The following is a 22,527-nucleotide window of genomic DNA, read 5'->3' as shown; positions in this document are numbered from 1 at the left end:
GTGGCTCACGCCTGTAATTCCAGCACTTTGGGAGGCTGAGGTGGGTGGATGATGAGGTCACGAGTTCAAGACCAACCTGGCCAATGGAAGGTCCTCTGAACGGGCTACACCATGGTCGAGCCATTGTGACCCCTGTGACCCACACGTTACAGGCCTCCTGGAGTCACAAAGCCTGGAGAACAGGAGAACCACCAAAGAAGATGAAACAGCTAGTTCCTGCCTTAATGATTAACCGACCTTGCAACATTCCACCATTGTGATATGTTCCTGCCCTACCCTAACTAATCCATCCACCTTGTGATATCCTGCCTTGTGACTTCCTCCCACTTTGTGACTATGCACTTTGTGACATTCTTCCCCTGCCCAAAAAAACTGCCCCTAACTGTAACTTTCCACTACCTACCCCAAACCTATAAAACCAGTTCTACTCCCACCACCCTTCGCTGACCCCTTTCTCTGACTCAGCCCACTTGCACCCAGGTGAATAAACAGCCTTGTTGCTCATACTAAGCCTGCTCAGGTGGTCTCTTATACAGAGGCGTGTAACAACCAAGATGGTGAAACCCTGTCTCTACTAAAAATACAAAAATTAGCTGGGCGTGGTGGCGGGCACCCGTAACCCCAGCTACTCGGGAGGCTGAGGCAGGAGAATCACTTGAACCTAGGGGTTGGAGGTTTCAGTGAGCCGAGATCAGGCCACTGCACGGCAGCCTGGGCAACAGAGTGAGACTCCGTCTCAAAAAAAAAAAAAAAAAAAATTATGAAGCTTCTACTTCGTCCTCTTAAGACTCCCACTCAGTGGGCAGGGAGAAGCCAGCCAGCCACGACATAAGAAGTTCAGCTACTCTGAGACCCCGCCATGCTGGAGAAGCCACGTAGAGCCCTGGGTTGGCAGCCCCAGCTGAGCTACCAGGACACAGCCCGTGCCAGCCGTGTGAGTGAGCCAGTTTGGATGTCCAGCCCTGTGGGGCCTTCAGATGACATCGCAGCTGCTAGGGAAACGCCGAGTGAGACCTGCCGGGCTCAGTCCTGTCTAAATTCCTGGCCCACAAAATCATGAGCAAACCAAGTGGCTATTTTAAGTCAACAAGATTTGGGGTAACTTGTTACACATCCGTAGTGGCTGGAACAACTTTTTCTCTACCCTCTTGCCCCACTTCCACGCCTCCAGGGGCAAAGCATGACACCCATTTTGCTGCAAACAGCGTACCTGGTCGGCCTCTCTATCACAGCTGAGTGCACACCTGTTATCTTGCCTTCCCAGGCCTTCACTCCCTCTTCGGTGAAAAGCAACCCTTTCCTTTGAGAAAATGTCCCCCCATTGCCCACTCTCTTTACCAATCACATTGTTTTCAGTCAGAGCTGCCACTTTGCGATTTTCACTCCCCACTGCCACATGGGAATGCAGGCGGCCTCTAGGAGGTGAAGAAGGCAAGGAAATAGGTTCTTCCCCAGAGCCCACAGAAAGAACCTGCCTGCGAACACATTTCAGACTGCTGAGCTTTAGCACCTCCAGATCTGTAAGAGAATATCAAACGTGTGATATTTTGCTACAGCAGAAACAGGAAGTGAATACACCCTTCAACACCTGCAGGATCCTCCCAGTACCTTTTTTTTTTTTTTTTTTTTGAGACAGAGTCTCACGCTGTTGCCCAGGCTGGAGTGCAGTGGTGCAGTCTTGGCTCACTGCAACCTCCCTATCCCGAGTTCAAGCGATTCTCCTGCCTCAGACTCCCAAGTAGCTGGGACTACAGGTGTGAACCACCATGCCTGGCTAATTTTTGTAGTTTTTAGTAGAGACAGGATATCACTATGTTGGCCAGGCTGGTCTCGAACTCCTGACCTCAGGTGATCCGCTCGCCGCGGCCTCCCAAAGTGCTGGGATTACAGGTGTGAGCCACCACGCCCGGCCTCAGTACTTTTTTGTTTATGTCTAAGCCAGTTCCAGGAAGGCTGCCACCATTTGCTACGAAAACAATCCTTACACAACAGTAGCAAGTCTCCTTCCATCTCCTCTATTCTGGTCCTTGAAGCCTTATCAATGGTGAGGTCACAGTCATTGTTTGTTGTTTGGTTGAGAACTGAGTGGGTGGGGTAGGAGGAAGAAGGTCTATTTTTAAAAATCACACACCCTAAAAAAGGTTCAGGCTCTGAGAACCTGTGAAATCTTGCCTAATTTTGGCTTTCCCCATGGGAACCCCCCAGAAAAGTATTCAAACTTGTATAGAGCACCCTTGACGTAACTAACTCCATCTTAGAAAAATATTCCATTTTGGCCGGGCGCGGTGGCTCATGTTTGTAATCCCAGCACTTTGGGAGGCCAAGGCAGGCGGATCATGAGGTCAGGAGATCGAGACCACGGTGAAACCTCGTCTCTACTAAAAATACAAAAAATTAGCCGGGCGTGGTGGCGGGCGCCTGTAGTCCCAGCTACTAGGGAGGCTGCGCAGGAGAATGGCGTGAACCCAGGAGGCGGAGCTTGCAGCGAGCCGAGATTGCGCCACTGCACTCCAGCCTGGGCGACAGAGCGAGACTCCGTCTCAAAAAAAAAAAAAAAGAAAAATATTCCATTTCATATTTCATAGAGCACTTTGCCAACTAGGATAAGATGTTTTGCTTAAGAAAAAGGCCGGGCGCGGTGGCTCAAGCCTGTAATCCCAGCACTTTGGGAGGCCGAGGCGGGCGGATCACGAGGTCAGGAGATCGAGACCATCCAGGCTAACACGGTGAAACCCCGTCTCTACTAAAAATACAAAAAATTAGCCGGGCGTGTTGGTGGGCGCCTGTAGTCCCAGCTACTCGGGAGGCTGAGGCAGGAGAATGGCGTGAACCCAGGAGGTGGAGCTTGCAGTGAGCTGAGATCGTGCCACTGCACTCCACCCTGGGGGACAGAGCAAGACTCCGTCTCAAAAAAAAAAAAAAAAAAAAAAAAGAAAAAAATGAAAAAAAAAAAAAGACTGCATCCAACCAGATAAAGATACAAACAAGCACACTCTTCCACCATCAGTTCTCATCAGAGGACTCTAACTGTAAAACAACAGGCCTTGGTTGGCTGGGTGCAGTGGCTCATGCCTGTAAGCCTAGCACTTTGGGAGGCTGAGGCAGGTGGATCACAGGGTCAGGAGTTGGAGACCAGCCTGACCAACATAGTGAAACCCCATCTCTACTAAAAATACAAAAATTAGCTAGGCATGGTGGCGTTCGCCTGTAGTTCCAGCTACTTGGGAGGCTGAGGCAGGAGAATTGCTTGAACCTGGGAAGTGGAGGTTGCGGTGAGCCAAGATCATGCCACTGCACTCCAGCCTGGGCGACAGAGCAAGACTCCATCTCAAAAAAAAAAAAAAAAAGAGAAAAGAAGAAAAAAAAGCAGGCCTCTAGCAGCTCTGAATAGCCATAACTCATCATCATCACTCATGATAAGAACTCAGCATTTGGCTGGGCGTGGTGGCTCATGCCTGTAATCCCAGCACTTTGGGAGGCCGAGGCGGCGGCAGATCACCCGAGGCCGGGAGTTTGAGACCAGTCTGGCCAACATGGTGAAACCCCATCTCTACTAAAAATACAAAAATTAGCTGGGCTTGGTGGTGGGCGCCTGTAATCCCAGCTACTCGGGAGGCTGAGGCAGAAGAATCACTTGAACTCGAGAGACAGAGGTTGTGGTGAGCCAAGATCACGCCATTGCACTCCAGCCTGGGCAACAAGAGTGAAACTCCGTCTCAAAAAACAAACCAAAAGAACTCAGCATTTGACCCCCAAAGCTCGGCCACATTAAAGACTCTTCCTTGCAAGATCTAACGGGGCCCAGAGACCACCAGACCACCAGACCGGGACTGCTTTGGTCTTCCTGCTCCCCCTGGACTGGTTCCTTAACCCTTTCTCCTCTTTTTCCTCTTGATGTTAAATGTTACTTTGTTTGTCGTGGGATGTTTACTACGTAACACTTATATATCAATTAAGTATGTTATTCTGTACGGTTTGCAATATTGACTTATTTATTGTGGACTGGCTGGAGCCTGTGTGCCCGCAGCTGATTACTGAGTGATGGGAAGTACTAAGGAGAATTGCCTCCTTGGGAACTCCATGTAGCCTGTGGCTTTTGTGATTTAAGTAGCATCAGTAAAAGCCTGACACTGTGGAAAGACACAAACACACATGGACCTGGTTATCTGTAACCTTGTACCGCTCATGACAAAATTAGCAAATTGTTTTCTTTAAAAAAAAAAAAAAATCATGGTAAAATGTACATACCATAAGGCTTATTTTAATCTTTTTTTTTTTTTTTTTTTTGAGACGGAGTTTCGCTCTTGTTGCCCAGGCTGGAGTGCAATGGCGCGATATCGGTTCACCGCAACCTCCGCGTCCCAGGTTCAAGCAATTCTCCTGCCTCGGCCTTCCGAGTAGCTGGGACTAAAGGTCCCCACCACCATGGCTGGCTAATTTTTGTATTTTTAGTAGAGACGGGGTTTCACTATGTTGGTCAGGCTGGTCTCCAACTCCTGACCTTGTGATCCACCCGCCTTGTCCTCCGAAAGTGCTGGGATTACAGGTGTGAGCCACTGTGCCCAGCCCAGAACTTTTTCATCTTCCTAAAGTGAAACACTGTAACCATTGTCCCCTCTCTCCTGCCCCTGGTAGCAATTCTTTCTTGAAAAAGGCTAAAGTAGGCCAGGTGCGGTGGCTCATGCCTGTAATCCCAGCACTTTGGGAGGCCGAGGCGGGTGGATCACCTGAGGTCGGGAGTTCAAGACCAGCCTGACCAACATAGAGAAACCCCGTCTCTACTAAAAATACAAAATTAGCCAGGCATGGTGGCGCATGCCTGTAATCCCAGCTACTCAGGAAGGCTGAGGCAGGAGAATTGCTTGAACCTGGGAGGCAGAGGTTGCGGTGAGCCGAGATTGCGCCATTGTATTCCACCCCGGGCAACAAGAGCGAAAACTCCGTCTAAAGAAAAAAACTAAAGTAGGCCAGGCATGGTGGCTCACGCCTGTAATCCCAGCACTTAGGGAGGCTGAGGCAGGTGGATCACCTGAGATCAGGAGTTCGAGACCAACCTGGACAACATGGTAAAACTCCGTCTCTACTAAAAATACAAAAATTAGCTAGACGCGGTGGCGGGCGCCTGTAATCCCAGCTACTCAGGAGGCTGCGGCAGGAGAATCACTTGAACAGTGAGCCGAGACCGAGCCACTGTGCTCTAGCTTGGGCAACAGAGCAAGACTTTGTCTCAAAAAAAAAAAAAAATTTTTATTCCACTTATTAATCAATGAGGGAAGAAAGCCGCCCCAGTCTGGGCAACAGAGGGAGATCCTGTCCAAAAAAAAAAAGAAGGCCAATGTTTTAAGAGGTTTAAAAGAAAATCCAAAAACCAGGTAACATTTATAAATCAAGGTTATTGAAACGAATTGAGATAGAGCAAGGACCTGTTTTAGGGGCCTGAGAGCCCTTTTAAGCATGGAAATAAAGGAAAATCTTGAGTTCCTTCAAAGAAAATTCCAGGCACCTAGCCTAGCCCTGAGAAGTAAATGAGTAACTTGATAAGAAGGTAATAGCTTAAAACAATAGCCAAGGCCGGGTGTGGTGGCTCACGCCTGTAATCACAGCATTTTGGGAGGCCAAAGAGGGCGGATCACCTGAGTTCAGGAGTTCAAGACCAGCCTGGCCAACACGGGGTAAACCCTGTCTCTACTAAAAATACAAAAAAAGTTAGCTGGGTGTGGTGGGCGTCTGTGATCCCAGCTACTTGGGAGGCTGAGGCAGGAGAATTGCTTGAACCTGGGAGGTGGAGGTTGAAGTGAGCCAAGATTGCACCATTGCAGTCCAGCCTGGGCGACAGGGCGAGACTCTGTCTCAAAAAACAAAACAAAACAAAACAAGAAACAAACAAAAAATAGCCAAGGAAGTTAGAGTGAGGAGATGTTTTGTTACCCATGTCCCTGAGTTGTTTTTCTGAAATCCGGACACCCACCAAATGGATCTGCTCACCAGTAGACTTCAGATAAGGGCAGCTGAGAACTGAACTCTGACTTCTGGTCTTTGTTCTAAATTTCTTCCTGAGGGGCCTAGAGGAAGTCGTGCCCAGGAGCCAGAGCTAACATTCTTTCCTGCTGACCCCAAATTTTTAGATAAAGCTTCGCCTCCTGAACCAATTGCAAATCAGAAAATCTTCGAACCTACCTATGACCTGTGGTCTCCCTCCCTTTGAGATGTCCCTCCTTTTTAGGTAAAATCAATATATAGCCTGTATGTATTGATTTACAACTTTGCCTGTAACCTCTGCCTCTCTGCCTTTAAAAACCCTTGCCTGGCCGGGCATGGTGGCTCACACCTGTAATCCCAGCACTTTGGGAGGCTGAGGCGGGTGGATCACCTGAGATCAGGAGTTCAAGTCTAGCCTGGCCAACATGATGAAACCCCATCTGTATTAAAAATACAAAAATTAGCCAGGTGTGGTGGCGCATGCCTGTAGTCCCAGCTACTTAGGAGGTTGAGGCAGGAGAATCGCTTGAACCCGGGAGGCAGAGGTTGCAGTGAGCCGAGATCGTGCCACTGCATTCCAGCCTGGGTGACAGAGCAAGACCCTGTCTCAAAAATAAATAAATATAAAAAATAAAAACCTTTGTCTGTAAGCCATCAGAGAGTTCAAGTCCTAAGCAGGATCTGCCAGATTCTCCTTGCTTGGCACCCTGTCATAAATGCCCCGCTTTCTCTGCCTGCGATCCTCATGCCAGTGTTTTGGCTTTGCTGGGTCAGGCAGGGCCGACCCAAGTTCATTTGGGTAACAGGACAAGCAAATGTAAGCAAATTGTTTTTTAACAAAGGGGGTGGGGAAGAAAATCAATGCAACTGCTATAGGACCAGACAGAATATTCACCTCTATAAACAAGGATTATTTTTGCATTGCTATCAGTCATCCATACTTTACAGAGAATTGAGATCAGATAACCCAGAAAGATACCCTCTAGAACAGGGGTCCGGGGCCTGTTAGGAACTGGGCTGCATAGCAGGAGGTGAGTGTTGGGTGAGTGAGCGAAGCCTCATCTGTATTTACAGCTTCTCCCCATCGTTTGCATGACTGCCTGAAATCCGCCTCCTGTCAGGTCAGCAGGGGCACTGGATTATGATAGGAGTGCGAACACCATTGTGGACTGCGCATGCCAGGGATCTAGGTTCTGCGCTCCTTATGAGAATCTGATGCCTGATGATCTGTCACTGTCTCCCATCATTTCCAGATAGGACTGTCTAGTTGAAGGAAAACAAGTGCAGGGCTCCCACTGATTCTACGTTACGGTGAGTTGTATAATTATTTCATTATAATTACAATGTAATAATAATAGAAATAAAGGGCAGAATAAATATAATGAGCGTGAATGATCCTGAAACCATACTCTGCTGCTCCTGGCCCCTGGTCCATGGAAAAATTGTCTTCCATGAAGTCAGTCCCTGGTGCCACAAAACCAGTCCCTGATGCTGCCCTGGAGTTTATATACTGCACAGCTTTCCGACAAAACACAAACTTCTCTCTCTATGAGAGATGGCTGAGGCTGAGAAATTCGAAAGAAGTGCAGGTCAGTGAACTTTTTTTTTTTTTTTCGAGACAGAGTCTCACTCTGTTGCCCAGGCTAGAGTGCAGTGGTGAGATCTTGGCTCACTGCAACCTCTGCCTCCTGTGTTCAAGCGATTCTCCAGCCTCAGCCTCCCGAGAAGCTGGGACTATAGGTGTGCACCACCACACCTGACTAATTTTTTTGTATTTTTAGTAGAGACGGGGTTTCACCATGTTGGCCAGGATGGTCTTGATCTCCTGACCTTGTATCTGCCCGCCTTGGTCTCCCAAAGTGCTGGGATTACAGGTGTGAGCCACTGCTCACACCTTTTTTTTTTTTGAGATGGTCTCACTCTGTTGCCCAGGCTGGAGTGGAGTGGCATGATCACGGCCTCAAACTCCTGCCCTCAAACGAGCCTCCCACCATAGCCTCCCAATAGCTAGGACTATAGCCATGAGCCACCCTGCCTGGCCAGGTCAGTAGAACTTCTGATAGAAAAGGGGCTTCGGGAGCAGTTTGTAGACCAAGAACAAGAGCCCTCATATTTCTGAGAGATACTAGAGCTTCCACTGCTAGATTGTTACCTATAACCTGGGTTTCCTGATGAATTTGGCAATGAACCTCTTTGATGTGAGAGATCTCAGGGCTTGCGTCAGGGACAGCCAGGAAGGGAGGAGGCAGAAAGCAAGGCTGGATCCCAGGGACTCTGTGGGCAGGAAGCCTCTTGGCTTTTGAGATGAAGGCAAAGCCACAAGGTAAGGCCCCCCTAGAGCGGGAGCAGCCTTTGATATTCTCCAGGCCAGGGAGGCCCTGAGGGCCGGGCCTGCAGGGAGGGCTTTGCATTCCATAATTGAACCAGAAAAGACAAGGTTACCTCAAAGGAGTCCCAGGGGTTCCCTAAAGAAGGACTCTGGGGAGTCTGTGAGGGAATTCCTGCTGGGTGGGGGCATCCTAGAGCCCTTATGAACAAAGGTGTGGGGAGCTCTGCCCACGGTCTCTGCCCTGTCACTCCCAAAGCTGAGTGGGGAGAAGAACCCACTTCAACTGGGCGCGGTGGCTCACGCCTGTAATCCCAGCACTTTGGGAGGCCGAGGCGGGTGGATCATGAGGTCAGGAGTTCGAGACCAGCCTGGCCAATATGGTGAAACCCTGTCTCTACTAAAAAAAAAAATACAAAAATTAGCTGGGCGTGGAGGCGCGCCTGTAATCCCAACTACTGGGGAGGCTGAGGCAGGAGAATCGCTTGAACCCGGGAGGCGGAGCTTGCAGTGAGCCAAGATTGCACCACTGCGCTCCAGCCTGGGGGACACAGCGAGACTCCGTCTCAAAAAAAAAAAAAAGTACCCACTTCAGTACCCACTGAACTGAAGAGAGTTTCAAAAAGTTACAGCCTGGCTGGTGCTGCCAAACCGTGCCTCTACCTTCATCCAGAGTTGTCCTGGGATGCTCAGTAGAAATTATAAATTGCCAAAAGGTTGGAAACATTCTGACTTCTACCACCAGATGGCGGCCATCATCCCTTCATCGGCTAATTGTTAAACCAGACAAGAGGCCCTTATGCCCGCTTCTCACATCCATTAGGATGGCTACTAAACGTACACACACACACACAGAGAGAGAGAGAGAGAGAGAGAGAGAGAGAAGAGAGAGAAAGAGACAGAGACAGAGACAGAGAATCTGCCTGTGCACTCCTGGTGGGCATGTAAGATGGCACAACTGCTATGGAAAACAGTATGGAAGTTCCTCAAAAATTAGGATTCCATGTGATCCAGCAGCAATTCCACTTCTGGGTCAGTACTCCAAAGAATTGAAAGCAGGAGCTCAAAGAGATATTTGTACATCCATGTTCATAGCAGTGTTATTCACAATAGCCAAAATGTGGAAGCAACCCAAGTATCCACCAATGAGTGAATGGAGACACAAAATGTGGTTATAGAAGTACAACGGAGGCCGAGCGTGGTGGCTCACACCTGTAATCCCAGCACTTTGGGAGCCTGAGGCGGTGGATCACCCTGAAGTCGAGTTCGAGACCAGCCTGGCCAACATGGTGAAACCTCGTCTCTACTAAAAATACAAAAATTAGCTTGGCATGGTGGCGGGCGCCTTTAATTCCAGCTACTTGGGAGGCTAAGGCAGGAGAACCACTTGAACCCAGGAGGCAGAGCTTGCAGTGAACCGAGATCGCGCCACTGCACTCCACCCTGGGTGACAGAGTGAGACTCTGTCTCAATTAAAAACAAAAAATACAGTGGAATATTATTCAGCCTTAATAAGAGGGGAAATTCTGGTACATCCTACACCAGGAATGAACCTTGAGGAGGCGACGCTAAAGTGAAGCAAGCCAGACATAAAAAAATAAACATTGTGGCTGAGCATGGTGGCTCACGCCTGTAATCCCAGAACTTTGGGAGGCCGAGGCAGGCAGATCACTTGAGGTCAGGAGTTTGAGACCAGCCTGGTCAACATGGTGAAACCCTGTCTCTACTAAAAATACAAAAATTAGGCCGGGAGCGGTGGCTCACGCTTGTAATCCCAACACTTTGGGAGGCCAAGGCGGGCGGATCACGAGGTCAGGAGATCGAGACCACGGTGAAACCCCATCTCTACTATAAATACAAAAAAATTAGCCAGGCGTGGTGGCAGGCGCCTGTAGTCCCAGCTACTCGGAGAGGCTGAGGCAGGAGAATGGCGTGAACCCGGGAGGCGGAGCTTGCAGTGAGCTGAGATTGCGCCACTGCACTCCAGCCTGGGCGACAGAGGGAGACTCCGTCTCAAAAAAAAAATACAAAAATTAGCTGGGCGTGGTGGCGCATGCCTGTAATCCCAGCTACTCAGGAGTCTGAGGCAGGAGGATCACTTGAACCTGGGGGGCAGAGGTTGCAGTGAGCCGAGATCGTGCCACTACACTCCAGCCTGGGTGACAGAGCGAGATTCTGTCTTTAAAAAAAAAAAAATTGTATGATTCCACCTATATTGAGGTACCTAAAATTGGCAAATTCATACAAAGAGAAAGTAGAATGGTGGTTGCCAGGTGCTGGAGGAAGGGGAAAAAAATTTATTGGTAAAATTGGAATCATATTTCACACATCAAAACTAATTCCAGATTTTAGTTAAAATTTAAATGTAAAAAAACCAAATATTCTTAAATATTCATGTCATGAATAGTAAATATAATTTGTCTTCTTTATAATTTTCTTTTTTCTTTTTCTTTTCTTTTTTTTTTTTTTTTTGAGAGAGTTTCGCTCTTGTTGCCTCAGGCTGGAGTGCAATGGCATGATCTCAGCTGACTGCAACCTCTGCCTCCCGGGTTCAAGTGATTCTCCTGCCTCAGCCTCCAGAGTGGCTGGGATTACAGGCATGTGCCACCACACCCAATTTGTATTTTTAGTAGAGACGGGTTTTCTCTATGTTGGTCAGGCTGGTCTCGAACTCCCGACCTCAGGTGATCCACCCACCTCGGCCTCCCAAAGTGCTAGGTGCTGGGATTACAGGCGTGAGCCACTGCACCTGGCCTTTTTTTTTTTTTTTTTTTTTGAGACGGAATCTTGCTGTGTGGCTCAGGCTGGAGTGCAGTGGTGCAATCTCTGCTCACTGCAACCTCTGCCTCCCGGGTTCAAGCAATTCTCCTGCCTCTGCCTCCCAAATAGCTTGGATAACAGGAGCCCACCACCACGTTCGGCTAATTTTTGTATTTTTGTTAGAGATGGAGTTTTGCCACGTTGGTCAGGTGGTCTCGAATTCCTGGCCTTGAGTAATCTGCCTGCCTCAGCCTCCCAAAGTGCTGGGATTAGAGGTGTGAGCCACTGCACCTGGCCTACGATTTTCTTAATAACATTTTCTTTTCTCTATCTTGCTTTCTGCAAGAATACAGAATATAATACATGTAACATACAAAATGTGTTAATCGATTGTTAATGTTATTGGTAAGACTTCTGGTCAACAGCAGGCTATTAGCAGTTAAGCCTACTATTGACCAGAAGCCTTACCAATAACATGTGGGATGTCAACTGTGCCAGGGGTTGGCACCCCTAACCCCTGTGTTGTTCAAGGGTCAGCTATTCTTATTTTCCAACCTAATGATACCCTCCTCAGAGAGGCTTTGATTTTATCTAAAATAACATCCCTCAATGAAAAATTACCAAGTATTCAACAAATCTGAAAAATACTTTCACAATGAAGAGAAAAATCGGTTGCAACAGACCCAGGAATAACACAGATGATGAGATTAGTGGACAAGAGCATGTTATGTAGAGACATAGAAGATAAACAGATACTGATAGATTATGTATGTATATATGAGTGTATCTATCATCTGTCTCTTCTGGAGATGAAAAGTACACTGAATGGAATCTGCAGCAGATTACACACTGCAGACCACAGATTAGTGAATTTGACACAGTAATAGAAATTATCTGGGCCAGCCATGGTGGCTCACAGCTGTAATCCCAGCACTTTGGGAGGCCGAGGAAGGCGGATCACCTGAGGTCAGGAGTTCCAGACCAGCCTGGCCAACATAGAGGAACCCATCTCTACTAAAAATACAAAATTAGCTGGGCGTGGTGGTGCATGCCTGTAATCCCAGCTATTCAGGAGGCTGAGGCAGGAGAATCGCTTGAACCTGGGAGGCGGAGGTTGCGGTGAGCCGAGATCGCGCCACTGCACTCCAGCCTGGGCAACAAGAGCCAAACTCCTTCTCAAAAAAAAAAAAAAAAAAGAAAGAAAAAGAAGCCGGGCGCGGTGGCTCACGCTTGTAATCCCAGCACTTTGGGAGGCCGAGGCGGGCAGATCATGAGGTCAGGAGATCGAGACCACGGTGAAACTCCGTCTCTACTAAAAATACAAAAAAATTAGCCGGGCGTAGTGGCGGGCGCCTGTAGTCCCAGCTACTCGGAGAGGCTGAGGCAGGAGAATGGCGTGAACCCGGGAGCCGAGATCGCGCCACTGCACTCCAGCCTGGGCGATAGAGCGAGACTCCGTCTCAAAAAAAAAAAAAAAAGAAAAAGAAAAGAAAGTAATCTGAAGTGAAATACAGAGAAAAACAAAGGCTGAAAATAAATGAACAATGAGTTGTGGGATAACTTCAAGAAGCCTAATATACATGTAACTGGAATTTCCAATAACCGAGACTCCATTTCCAAAAGGAGGAGGCACAGAAAAATATATTCAAAGAAATAATGGACAAAATTTTTCCTAACTTGATGAGAATGATACACCCGTAGATAATACACTCACCCAGCAAGCTCAATGAACCCAAAGCCCAAGAATCATGAAGAACACTAATCAAAGTGCATCTTCATCAGGCTACTTACAACCAGCAATAAAGAGAAGATATAAAAGCAGCCAGGGAAAAAACAAATATAAAAATGACAGCAATCTTCTTGTTGGGAGTTAATGTGATGCAGAAGATACTAAAGCAACATTTAAAAAGTACTAAAAGGGCCGGATGCTGTGGTTCACGCCTGTAATTCCAGCACTTTGGGAGGCCAAGTCCGGTGGACCATTTGAGGTCAGAGTTCGAGACCAGCCTGGTCAACACGGTGAAATCCGTCTCTATTAGAATTACAAAAATTAGCTGGGTGTGGTGGCACGTGCCTGAAATCCCACCTACTGGGGAGGCTGAGGCAGGAGAATTGCTTGAACCCAGGAGGCGGAGGTTGGCGTGAGCTGAGATTGTGCCACTGCACTCCAGCCTGGGCAACAGAGCGAGACTGTGTCAAAAAAAAAAAATTGGAGAAAATCAAAATAAATGAAAGCTATATCATATTCATGGATCAGAAGACTCAATATTGGTAAGATTTAAATTCTCCACAAATAGATCTACAAAATCAACACAGTTCCAATCAAAACCTTGGTGGGCTTTATTTGGTAGAATGAGCTGATTCTAAAATTTATTTAGAAATGCAAAGTAGCTAGAATAGCCAAAATAACTTTGAAGAAGAATAAGTAGGAGGACTTACTACTTGATTCAAGAATTCTCATAAAGCTACAGTAATAAAAACAATGTATTACTGTTGCAGGTAATAAATGAATAGATCAGTGAAACAGAAAAGAAAGTCAAGCAATAGACCTGCACATATATGGTCAGTTGTTTTTTTTTTTTTTTTTTTTTTGAGATGGAGTCTCACTCTGTCACCCAGGCTGGAGTGCAATGGCGTGATCTCTGCTCACTGCAACCTCCGCCCCCTGGGTTCAAGTGATTCGCCTGCCTCAGCCTCCTGAGTAGCTAGGATTACAGACGCGTGCCACCACGCCCGGCTAATTTTTTGTATTTTTAGTACAGACGGGGTTTCACCATGTTAGCCAGGATGGTCTCGATCTCCTGACCTTGTGATCCGCCTGCCTCAGCCTCCCAAAGTGCTGGGATTACAGGCATGAACCACTGTGCCTGGCCATGGGTGCAGTTTATTTCATGTCAATCATAACTCAATAAAGCTGTCAAAAAAAAAAAATAAAAGAAGAAAGGTGAGTCTGGGGTTGGGAAGGGTGAGTGTCAGTCAGAACATGGAGAACTCAGAAGCCAGACGGAGGGGTGTAGACGATCCCCTGGTGATGGGCCAGCACCAGAGCATTTCAGAAAGGAGTGGTTTGTGGGAAGCCAACACTGTCAGCAGGATCTGGAATGGATTAGACGCCAAAGAAAGGAGTGTGGGCAGGAGCTCCTTGCAATGGACCTACTATGGTGGTGGGGGTGGATTCTAGAAATAAAAGGGGGTCATTCGGAAATGAAGGCGTGGTTAGAAAAAGAAAAGGAGGGAGAAGCAACTGGATCCATGACAATTTAGGGCCCGTCCTCCAGCTCCCAAAGCAGTCATTTGATAAACCAAATCGAGGGCAGAGAAGGCTCTTGGAAGCTTGAAAAAAAATTGCTGCTATGTCTGCTTCTTTCTGGTTTCTCCCCTGTGTACGGGGTCCTGTGACCACAGCTCTTTCTGCTGACCGCAGCTGGGTATTCCTGCCTATGGAAAAGAACCACTCACTCAGCTCCGCTCACTCAGCAAAGGGGCCCGTGCTCCTGCTCCTGCACCCAACTGGCCTTCAGGACTGCAAGAGGCCCTAAGGGGCCAGCTCTTCCTGCTGCTGTCAGGGGCACCACTGTTACCCTGCCCAAGCCAAGAACTGTTTTCTCTCTCAAGTCAAGTTCCTCTTTTGGTCCGCCTTCTATCTCTCTAGGTGTAACGTAAGCCGTGAATATTCATCCTGCCAAAGAGCCTGGAGTAAGTGCCTGACTTTTCTGCTCACTTCCTCTCTACCTTGGTCCTACCTCAGTTTACTCCCAAAATGCTGCACCTACCACTATGCCCTGATTAACAGATGACCCCATTAGGTGACAGGAATCTAAATATAACTGTGGCTGGGTGGCTGACTTCCTGTGTGTGCTCAAGGCAAGAGACTAGGAATTGTGCCTTCACCAAGCCTGTAGATCCAGATCTTTGCTGCCTGAGACAGCCCTCAGGGTACAAGCTTGCAATATGATGACAGAGAGAAGGGGAAGGGAGGAGAGGGGTGTGCGGTAGGAGACAGCTTGGTCCAGAGAAAGATGGGTGCCAAAACCAAGGCCAGAGGCAAAGTTTAGAGCCTTGAAGAATGAGTAATGTCACTAAAAGTGATGGGTTCCCGTAAACTTTATCCTAACTAATGAGGAATCTGCGAGCCTTTGATTGACATCATAATAGTAAACTTGTGCCTGAATGCCATGCCCAAGCCAACTGTTTCATTCTTTCATCCATTTATTTATTCATCCAGCAAATATTCATCGAAACCCTGGTGGCTCCAGCCTGACCAACATGGTGAAACCCCGTCTCTACTAAAAATACAAAAATTAGCCAGGTGGGGTGGCGCATGCCTGTAGTCCCAGCTACTCAGGAGCCTGAGACAGGAGAATCGCTTGAACCGGGGAGGTGGAGGTTGCAGTGAGCCGAGATGGCGCCACTGCACTCCAGCCTGGGGGACAGAGCCAGACTCCGTCTCAAAAAAAAAAAAAAAAAAAAAACACTAAACTCTGGTGGCAGACCTACATCCTGCCTTCAAGGAGTGGACCCCAAAAAATAAAACTAAAAATTACAAACAATATGAAAAGGGCTCCAAAAGGGGTCTTCAGCCCAGATCTGGGAAAGGTTGGGTCCGGCAAGGTTTGTTAGAAAAGATTCCATTCAGACTCGAGTCCCAGAGGGTTTGTAGGAATAAGCTGGGAGTGTGCCAGGGTCGGACAGGTGGGCTGGAAGGACCCTGAAGGAGTACTAAGTAGTCTGGATATTGGGCACTTAGGGTGAAATGGCACTGGGGACGGGGATGAGGTGAGGCAAGGCTGGGCATATTGGCAAGTTCCTAATCTTGAAGGCCTTCATTCACGCACTAACTCACCGAGCAATTATTTATTTATTTATTTATTATTTATTTATTTATTGAGACAAAGTCTTGCCCTGTTACCCAGGCTGGAGTGTAATGGCGCGATCTCAGCTCACTGCAAACTCCGCCTCCTGGGATCAAATGATTCTCCTGCCTGAGCCTCCTGAGTAGCTGGGATTACAGGCGCCCACCATCACACCCAGCTAATTTTTGTATTTTTAGTAGAGACGGGGTTTCACCACGTTGGCCAGGCTGGTCTCAAACTCTTGACCTCACGTGATCTGCCCACCTTGGCCTCCCAAAGTGCTGGGATTATAGGCATGAGCCACCATGCCCGGCCTGAACAAATATTTATTAAGGACCTACTCTGGGTCACACATTATGCTAGGGGATCAAGAATAGTTTTGGCACTTTGGGAGGCCAAGGCAGGAGGATTGCTTGAGCCCAGGAGTTGGAGACCTTGTCTCTATTTTTTTTTTTAATTAGCTGAGTGTAGTGGTATGCACCTGTAGTCCCAGCTGCTCAGGAGGCTAAGTTGGGAGGATCACTTGAGCCCAGGAGTTAGAGGCTGCAGTGAACTATGATCAAGTTGCTGCACTCCAGCCTGGGCAACAGAGTGAGACTCTATCTCAAAAAATAAAAAATGTTTTAAAAAATAGTCCTGGATTCATTAAGAAATTTGCAGTCATTGGAATGATCTCCTGAGTTAGGTGATTTTACCACTAACAACAAAACATTTTTGAGCACACGCTGCCAACTATTCCAAATTATTTGTTGATAATTACTCATACCACTATTATTATTTTTCTCAGGACAGACTATATACTGAAGGTGAAAGGCATTATTAGTGATAAGGGATGTAAAAATGTATTTCAAACACTCTTTTTGATAATTTCTGTCACTCCCTCTTGCTCATTTGCCAGATTTTTGGCAGATCTGATGACATCATGTTTTTACCTATAATGTGGCTAATGAAGGACTTCTATTATGAAGAGAAGAAGCATCAGGTCTGCCATTTCCTTTTTTGTGGCTTGTGCTGGCTTTATTAGTTTATATTCAATCTGTCTGTCTTTGCAAGCCACATGTTCAGTTTTTGAGGGTTGAGTTAGTGATAACGATAATATAATCAGAAAAGCTCAGCCAGGCGCAGTGGCTCACGCCTGTAATCCTAGCACTTTGGGAGGCTGAGGCAGGCAGATCACAAGGTCAGGAGATCAAGAGTAGCCTGGCTAACATGGTGAAATCCCATCTCTACTAAAAATACAAAAAAATTAGTCGGGCATGGTGGCATAAGCCTGTAGTCTCAGCTACTCAGGAGGCTGAGGCAGGAGAATCGCTTGAACCCAGGAGGCAGAGGTTGCAGTGAGCCAAGATTGTGCCACTGCACTCCAGCCTGGGCGACAGAGTGAGATTCTGTCTCAAAAAAAAAAAAAAAAAAAAAAGGCCGGGTGCAGTGGTTCACGCCTGTAATCTCAGCACTTTGTGAGGCCGAGGCAGGCAGATCACAAGTTTGGGAGATCAAGACCATCCTGGCTAACACAGTGAAACCTCGTCTCCACTAAAAATACAGAAATTTAGCCGATCGTGGTAGCGGGTGCCTGTAGTCCCAGCTACTCGGGAGGCTGAGGCAGGAGAATGGCGTGAACCCAGGAGGCGGAGCTTGAAGTGAGCCAAGATCGCGCCACTGCACTCCAGCCTGGGCAACAGAGCGAGACTCTGTCTCAAAAAAAAAAAAAAGAAAAAAAGCTGTTTAGCTGCATCCATTTAAGCTGCAATGCATCGCACATGGTGAGGGCAATGACCCCACTTGCTGTTGTGTCCCCTACCTGCAGGCAGGCTTCCGCTCTTCCATCAGACACTGTGCACCTGGCCCTACCCGAGGTGATCTGAGCTGTATACACACCAGGATGTCAGCAGGAGCTGCAAAATATATATCAGCCCGATTTGATGTATGTCAGTCTTGCTACATTTAATACAAAATCACACGCTAGTGGGTCATTTCGTGGATTTCTGGAAATAGAACCCAGGCCCTTGGCCGCTGCTATCTCTTATATCAGAGGTGGGAAAAGCTCTGATGTAGGCTGTAGCAGGTGTTGAACATGAGATCCTTGATCTTCCTGCCTAATGGCCTCCAATGGCCTCTCATTGCATCAGAAAAAAATCCACATCCAGGCCGGGCGCGGTGGCTCACACCTGTAATCCCAGCACTTTGGGAGGCCGAGGCGGGTGGATGACCCGAGATCAGGAGTTCAAGACCAGCCCGGCCAACATGGTGAAACCCCGTCTCTACTAAAAATGCAAAAATTAGCCAGGCATGGTGGCACACGCCTGTAATCCCAGCTACTCGAAAGGCTGAGGCAGGAGAATCGCTTGAACCCAGGAGGCAGAGGTTGCAGTGAGCCAAGATTGAGCCACTGCACTCCAGCCTGGGTGACAGAGCGAGGCTCCATTTCAGAAAAAAAAAAAAAAAAAAGCTTGTGTTTTTTTCAAAGCTCAATTAATAACTTTTTCTTAACTAATTTATTACTGAATTTAATGAAGGTCCATCCTCATTGGCTAAGTGGTTTGTATTATGTAAACATAGAAAAATTTCATTACTGCCTTGTAGGAACTTAAATTAGAAGAAAAACCAAACTCACAGAATGCAGCGGTGGCAGCAGCAGCAGAATAATAGTATTCTGAAAAAGGGTTGGACTTACTGCCACAGAATTTTGATTATAGACTTGGCAGCCACTCATTCGCTGCGTCCAGCCTTCAGCTTTTGGAGGCTGCATTCTTCATTTGCAAAATGGAGACTAGAAAACAAAACAAAACAAAACAAACAAAAAAAACCCACTAATGCATGAGGTCTGAAAAACAAAGGTGGGATTGCTGAGAGTGAAGGGAAGAATAATGAGCCAAGGTAAATAAAATGAGAGGTTAGACTAATGTATACACCTCAGATTCCACCCGCTTTACTCTCTCTGGTAGTCCACAACTATATGCTGGAGAATGGATTTACACTGGTTGCTGAAGGAAAAGCATAGTTGCATGACGGAAAGAATAATCACAATAATCTCACCTCTACAATTCAATAACGATCTTAAGGTCCTATCATATGCAATGAGACAAGAAAAACAAACAAGAGGTACATTTGCTAGAAATGTAGACTCAAAATTACAAGACTCAAAACTTTAATCCAACCCTGGTTTAAAACAACAACAGTTGGCCGGGCGCCGTGGCTCACACCTGTAATCCCAGCACTCTGGGAGAGGCCGAGGCGGGAGGATCACGAGGTCAGGAGATGGAGACCATCGTGACTAACACTGTGAAACCCTGTCTCTACCAAAAATACAAAAAATTAGCCGGGCGTGGTGGCAGGCGCCTGTAGTCCCAGCTACTCAGGAGGCCGAGGCAGGAGAATGGTGTGAACCCAGGAGGCAGAGCTTGCAGTGAGCCGAGATTGCACCACTGCACTCCAGCTTGGGAGACAGAGTGAGACTCCCTCTCAAAAAAAATAAAAAAAACAACAACAGTAACTATTGGTCACAATAATATTTGATGAGAAGCCTGGAGAGGAAACATATTTTTGCCAAAATTATTTGAGAATGCAAGTGTTGTTCTGGTTGTTAACATGTTGGCAAGAGAAGGAAGAAAAGGTTAGACCAGGCACGGTGGCTCACGCCTATAATTTCAGCACTTTGGGAGGCTGAGGTGGATGGATCACTTGAGCCCAGGAGTTCAAGACCAGCCTGGGCAACATGGTGAAATGCCGCCTCTACATAAAATTTAAAAAGTAGCTGGACATGGTGGCATGCACCTGTTATTCAGTAGGCTGAGACAGAAAGATAGATTGAGCCTGCAGGCTGCAGTGAGCCATAATTGTGCCACTGTACTCCAACCTGAGTGACAGAACGAGACCTTGTCTCAAAAAAGAAAGAAAAAGAAAGGTTAGCACTGTTGGGGATTAGCCAGGTGTCACCAAAGATCTAATTTATAATTAAACTGTACTTGTTTGCTTCTTTGTCACTGTGATGACAGTTCCTCTCAGCATGTTTACTGGTCTTCAGGGAGAAGGAAGTAAAGAGGCTTCAAGAGATATTAATCTGTTAGAGTACAAGAGGTTTTTTGTTTTTGTTTAATCTCACAGGAATGCAAGCTTTAATCACAAGTTTGGGAATCATAAAACTTGTGGCCGGGCGTGGTGGCTCACGTCTGTAATCCCAGCACTTTGGGAGGCTGAGGCGGGCGGATCACGAGGTCAGGAGATCGAGACCATCCTGGCTAACACGGTGAAACCCCGTCTCTACTAAAAATACAAAAAATTAGCCAGGCGTGGTGGCGGGCGCCTGTAGTCCCAGCTACTCGGGAGGCTGAGGCAGGAGAATGGCGTGAACCCGGGAGGCGGAGCTTGCAGTGAGCCGAGATCGCGCCACTGCACTCCAGCCTGGGCGACAGAGCAAGACTCCGTCTCAAAAAAAAAAAAAAAAAAAAAAAAAAATTGAATTTGCCCACTCAACTTGTAAATGAACTCAGTGGTTTTATGATAATTCATGTATCATTTTATAAGGAGGTATTTACATTGCATAGACACTGATGGGCTCAGTGAATTGCTGGGATAGCTGGAGAACCAGGTTTGAGGTTATGTAGTAAAAACCACAACCAAAATCCTGATGTAGAACTGGTCTGGTGAGGACATCTCTGCTGCATTCCAGAGGGGTAGGTGCTGGAATGATGTTGCTGATGGCACTGGGAACTGAAGGCCACCACTGGCACTGTTGCCACTACTGCCACCATCTCTACCACTGCCAGTGGAGGTGTTCCACTGCTCCTGTTTATTCCTGAGCTCCAAATGCAAAATTTAAGATAGTGCATCTGATTACATACACCTAGGTCGTGTGCTCAGTCCTAGCTGCAAAGAAGGTTGGGAAATTAGGTATCTGGCAGTTTCAGCATTGATGTTGGGAGGACAGTTATGCCATTCACCAGGCCTGTTAGGATGGGGAAAGGGGTTCCAATGGACAGATCACGAGGTCAGGAGTTCGAGACCAGCCTGACCAACATGGTGAAACCCTGTCTCTACAAAAACTACAAATATTAGCCAGTGTGGTGGTGCGTGTCTGTAGTCCCAGCTACTTGGGGGGCTGAAGTGGGAGGATCATTTGAGTCCAGGAGTCAGGCTGCAGTGAGCCATGATTGTGCCACTGCACCCTGGGCAACAGAGTGAGATCCTGTCTCAAAAAACAAACAAACAAAAACAACAAAAAGATGTTTTAATATCACTCATCTCCAAAGACATAAACAAAACAAAACAAAAACCTGCTTCAAACCCATGTCCTCTTTCAACTCTTGACTCTGTTCTCTTTCCAAATCAACCTTGTCATTACAGTGGTCTATTCTGTTCTCATTCTTTCTCATCTGCAACTTTTTCTCAAGCCACTTCAATTGGGCTCTTGTTCTCACTATTTAATCAAGGTCATTAATGACCTGTACATCTTGCCAAAACCAATGTTTGCTTGTTTAATTTTTCTGTTGGCATCTTATTGAACTTCTTAGCAGCATTCGAAGCAGTTGAAAACTTTGTCCTTCATGAAGTACATTCTTTTTGAGCTTCCATGGCTTCAAGCCTCCCTGGTTTTTCTCTTTGTCAATCTACTTGGCTTCCCAGGACTCTGTCCTTAGCAGCCTTCTCTCCTCTATCTATATTCACTCCTTAAGTGATTTCCAGCCCCTTTGCTTAATTTACTTTTTCCATGAATTTAATCATATTTCACCTTTATCATATTTCTCTTCTTATTTTGAAAAATCTCAAACTTACCAAAAGTAGGAAGATAATAACTATGAACACTCCTATACTCTTCAATAAAATTCATAAATTGCTAATTTGCCAACATTTGTGCACATCCTCTCTTTCTTCTTTTTTTCCTCACCTCTCCCCATTGTCCCACAGAGTTTACTTTTTACTGAAACATTTGAAATCAAGTTAGTTTTTTTTTTTTTTTTTTTTTTTTGAGACGGAGTCTCGCTCTGTTGCCCAGGCTGGAGTGCAGTGGCACGATCTCGGCTCACTGCAAGCTCCGCCTCCCAGGTTCACGCCATTCTCCTGCCTCAGCCTCCCGAGTAGCTGGGACTACAGGCACCCGCCACCATGCCTGGGTAATTTTTTTAGTATTTTTAGTAGAGATGGGGTTTCACTGCGTTAGCCAGGATGGTCCTGATCTCCTGACCTCGTGATCCGCCCACCTTGGCTTCCCAAAGTGCTGGGATTACAGGCGTGAGCCACCGCGCCAGGCCAGTTTTTTTTTTTTTTTTTTTTTTTTTTTTTGAGACAGAGTCTCACCCACTTCAGCCTCCCAAAGTGCTGGGATTACAGGTGCGAGCCACCGCATCCGGCCTGAAGACACTTTTAGTTGTCACAGCTGGAAAGGTGTTACTGGTATCCAGTGGGCAGGAGCCAGGTATACTGCTAAACATCCTACAAAGCACAGGACAGTTCCCAAAACAAAGAATGACTCAGCCCAAAATGTCAGTAGTGCTGAGGTTGAGAAACCCTAGTCCAGATTTATTTGATTGTTTGTTCATGATTAGGTTCAGGTTCGACGTTTTTGGCTGAGAAAGCTACCCGAATGGTATTACGGCCTATAATCCCAGCACT

At 47.0% G+C, this 22,527-nt stretch overlaps 1 protein-coding gene across 22 annotated transcripts in view; it reads left to right on the top strand.

The window, feature by feature from the left end:
* The window catches only part of LOC134735275 (uncharacterized), a 48,975-nt gene extending 48,469 nt beyond the window's left edge, over positions 1-506 (top strand). For all 22 annotated transcript variants that reach the window (XR_010118282.1, XR_010118287.1, XR_010118298.1 and 19 more), the window contains one exon: positions 153-506. The gene's annotated coding sequence lies outside the window, so the exon portion shown is untranslated. The remainder of the gene's footprint in view (positions 1-152) is intronic.
* The last annotated feature ends 22,021 nt before the right edge of the window (positions 507-22,527 follow it).

Source organism: Symphalangus syndactylus, chromosome 20 (genome assembly GCF_028878055.3).
Source record: "Symphalangus syndactylus isolate Jambi chromosome 20, NHGRI_mSymSyn1-v2.1_pri, whole genome shotgun sequence".
In the NCBI taxonomy this organism is placed as follows: domain Eukaryota; kingdom Metazoa; phylum Chordata; class Mammalia; order Primates; family Hylobatidae; genus Symphalangus; species Symphalangus syndactylus.
Note: the sequence above shows the minus strand (reverse complement) of the source record. Positions and strands in the feature narration are given on the sequence as shown.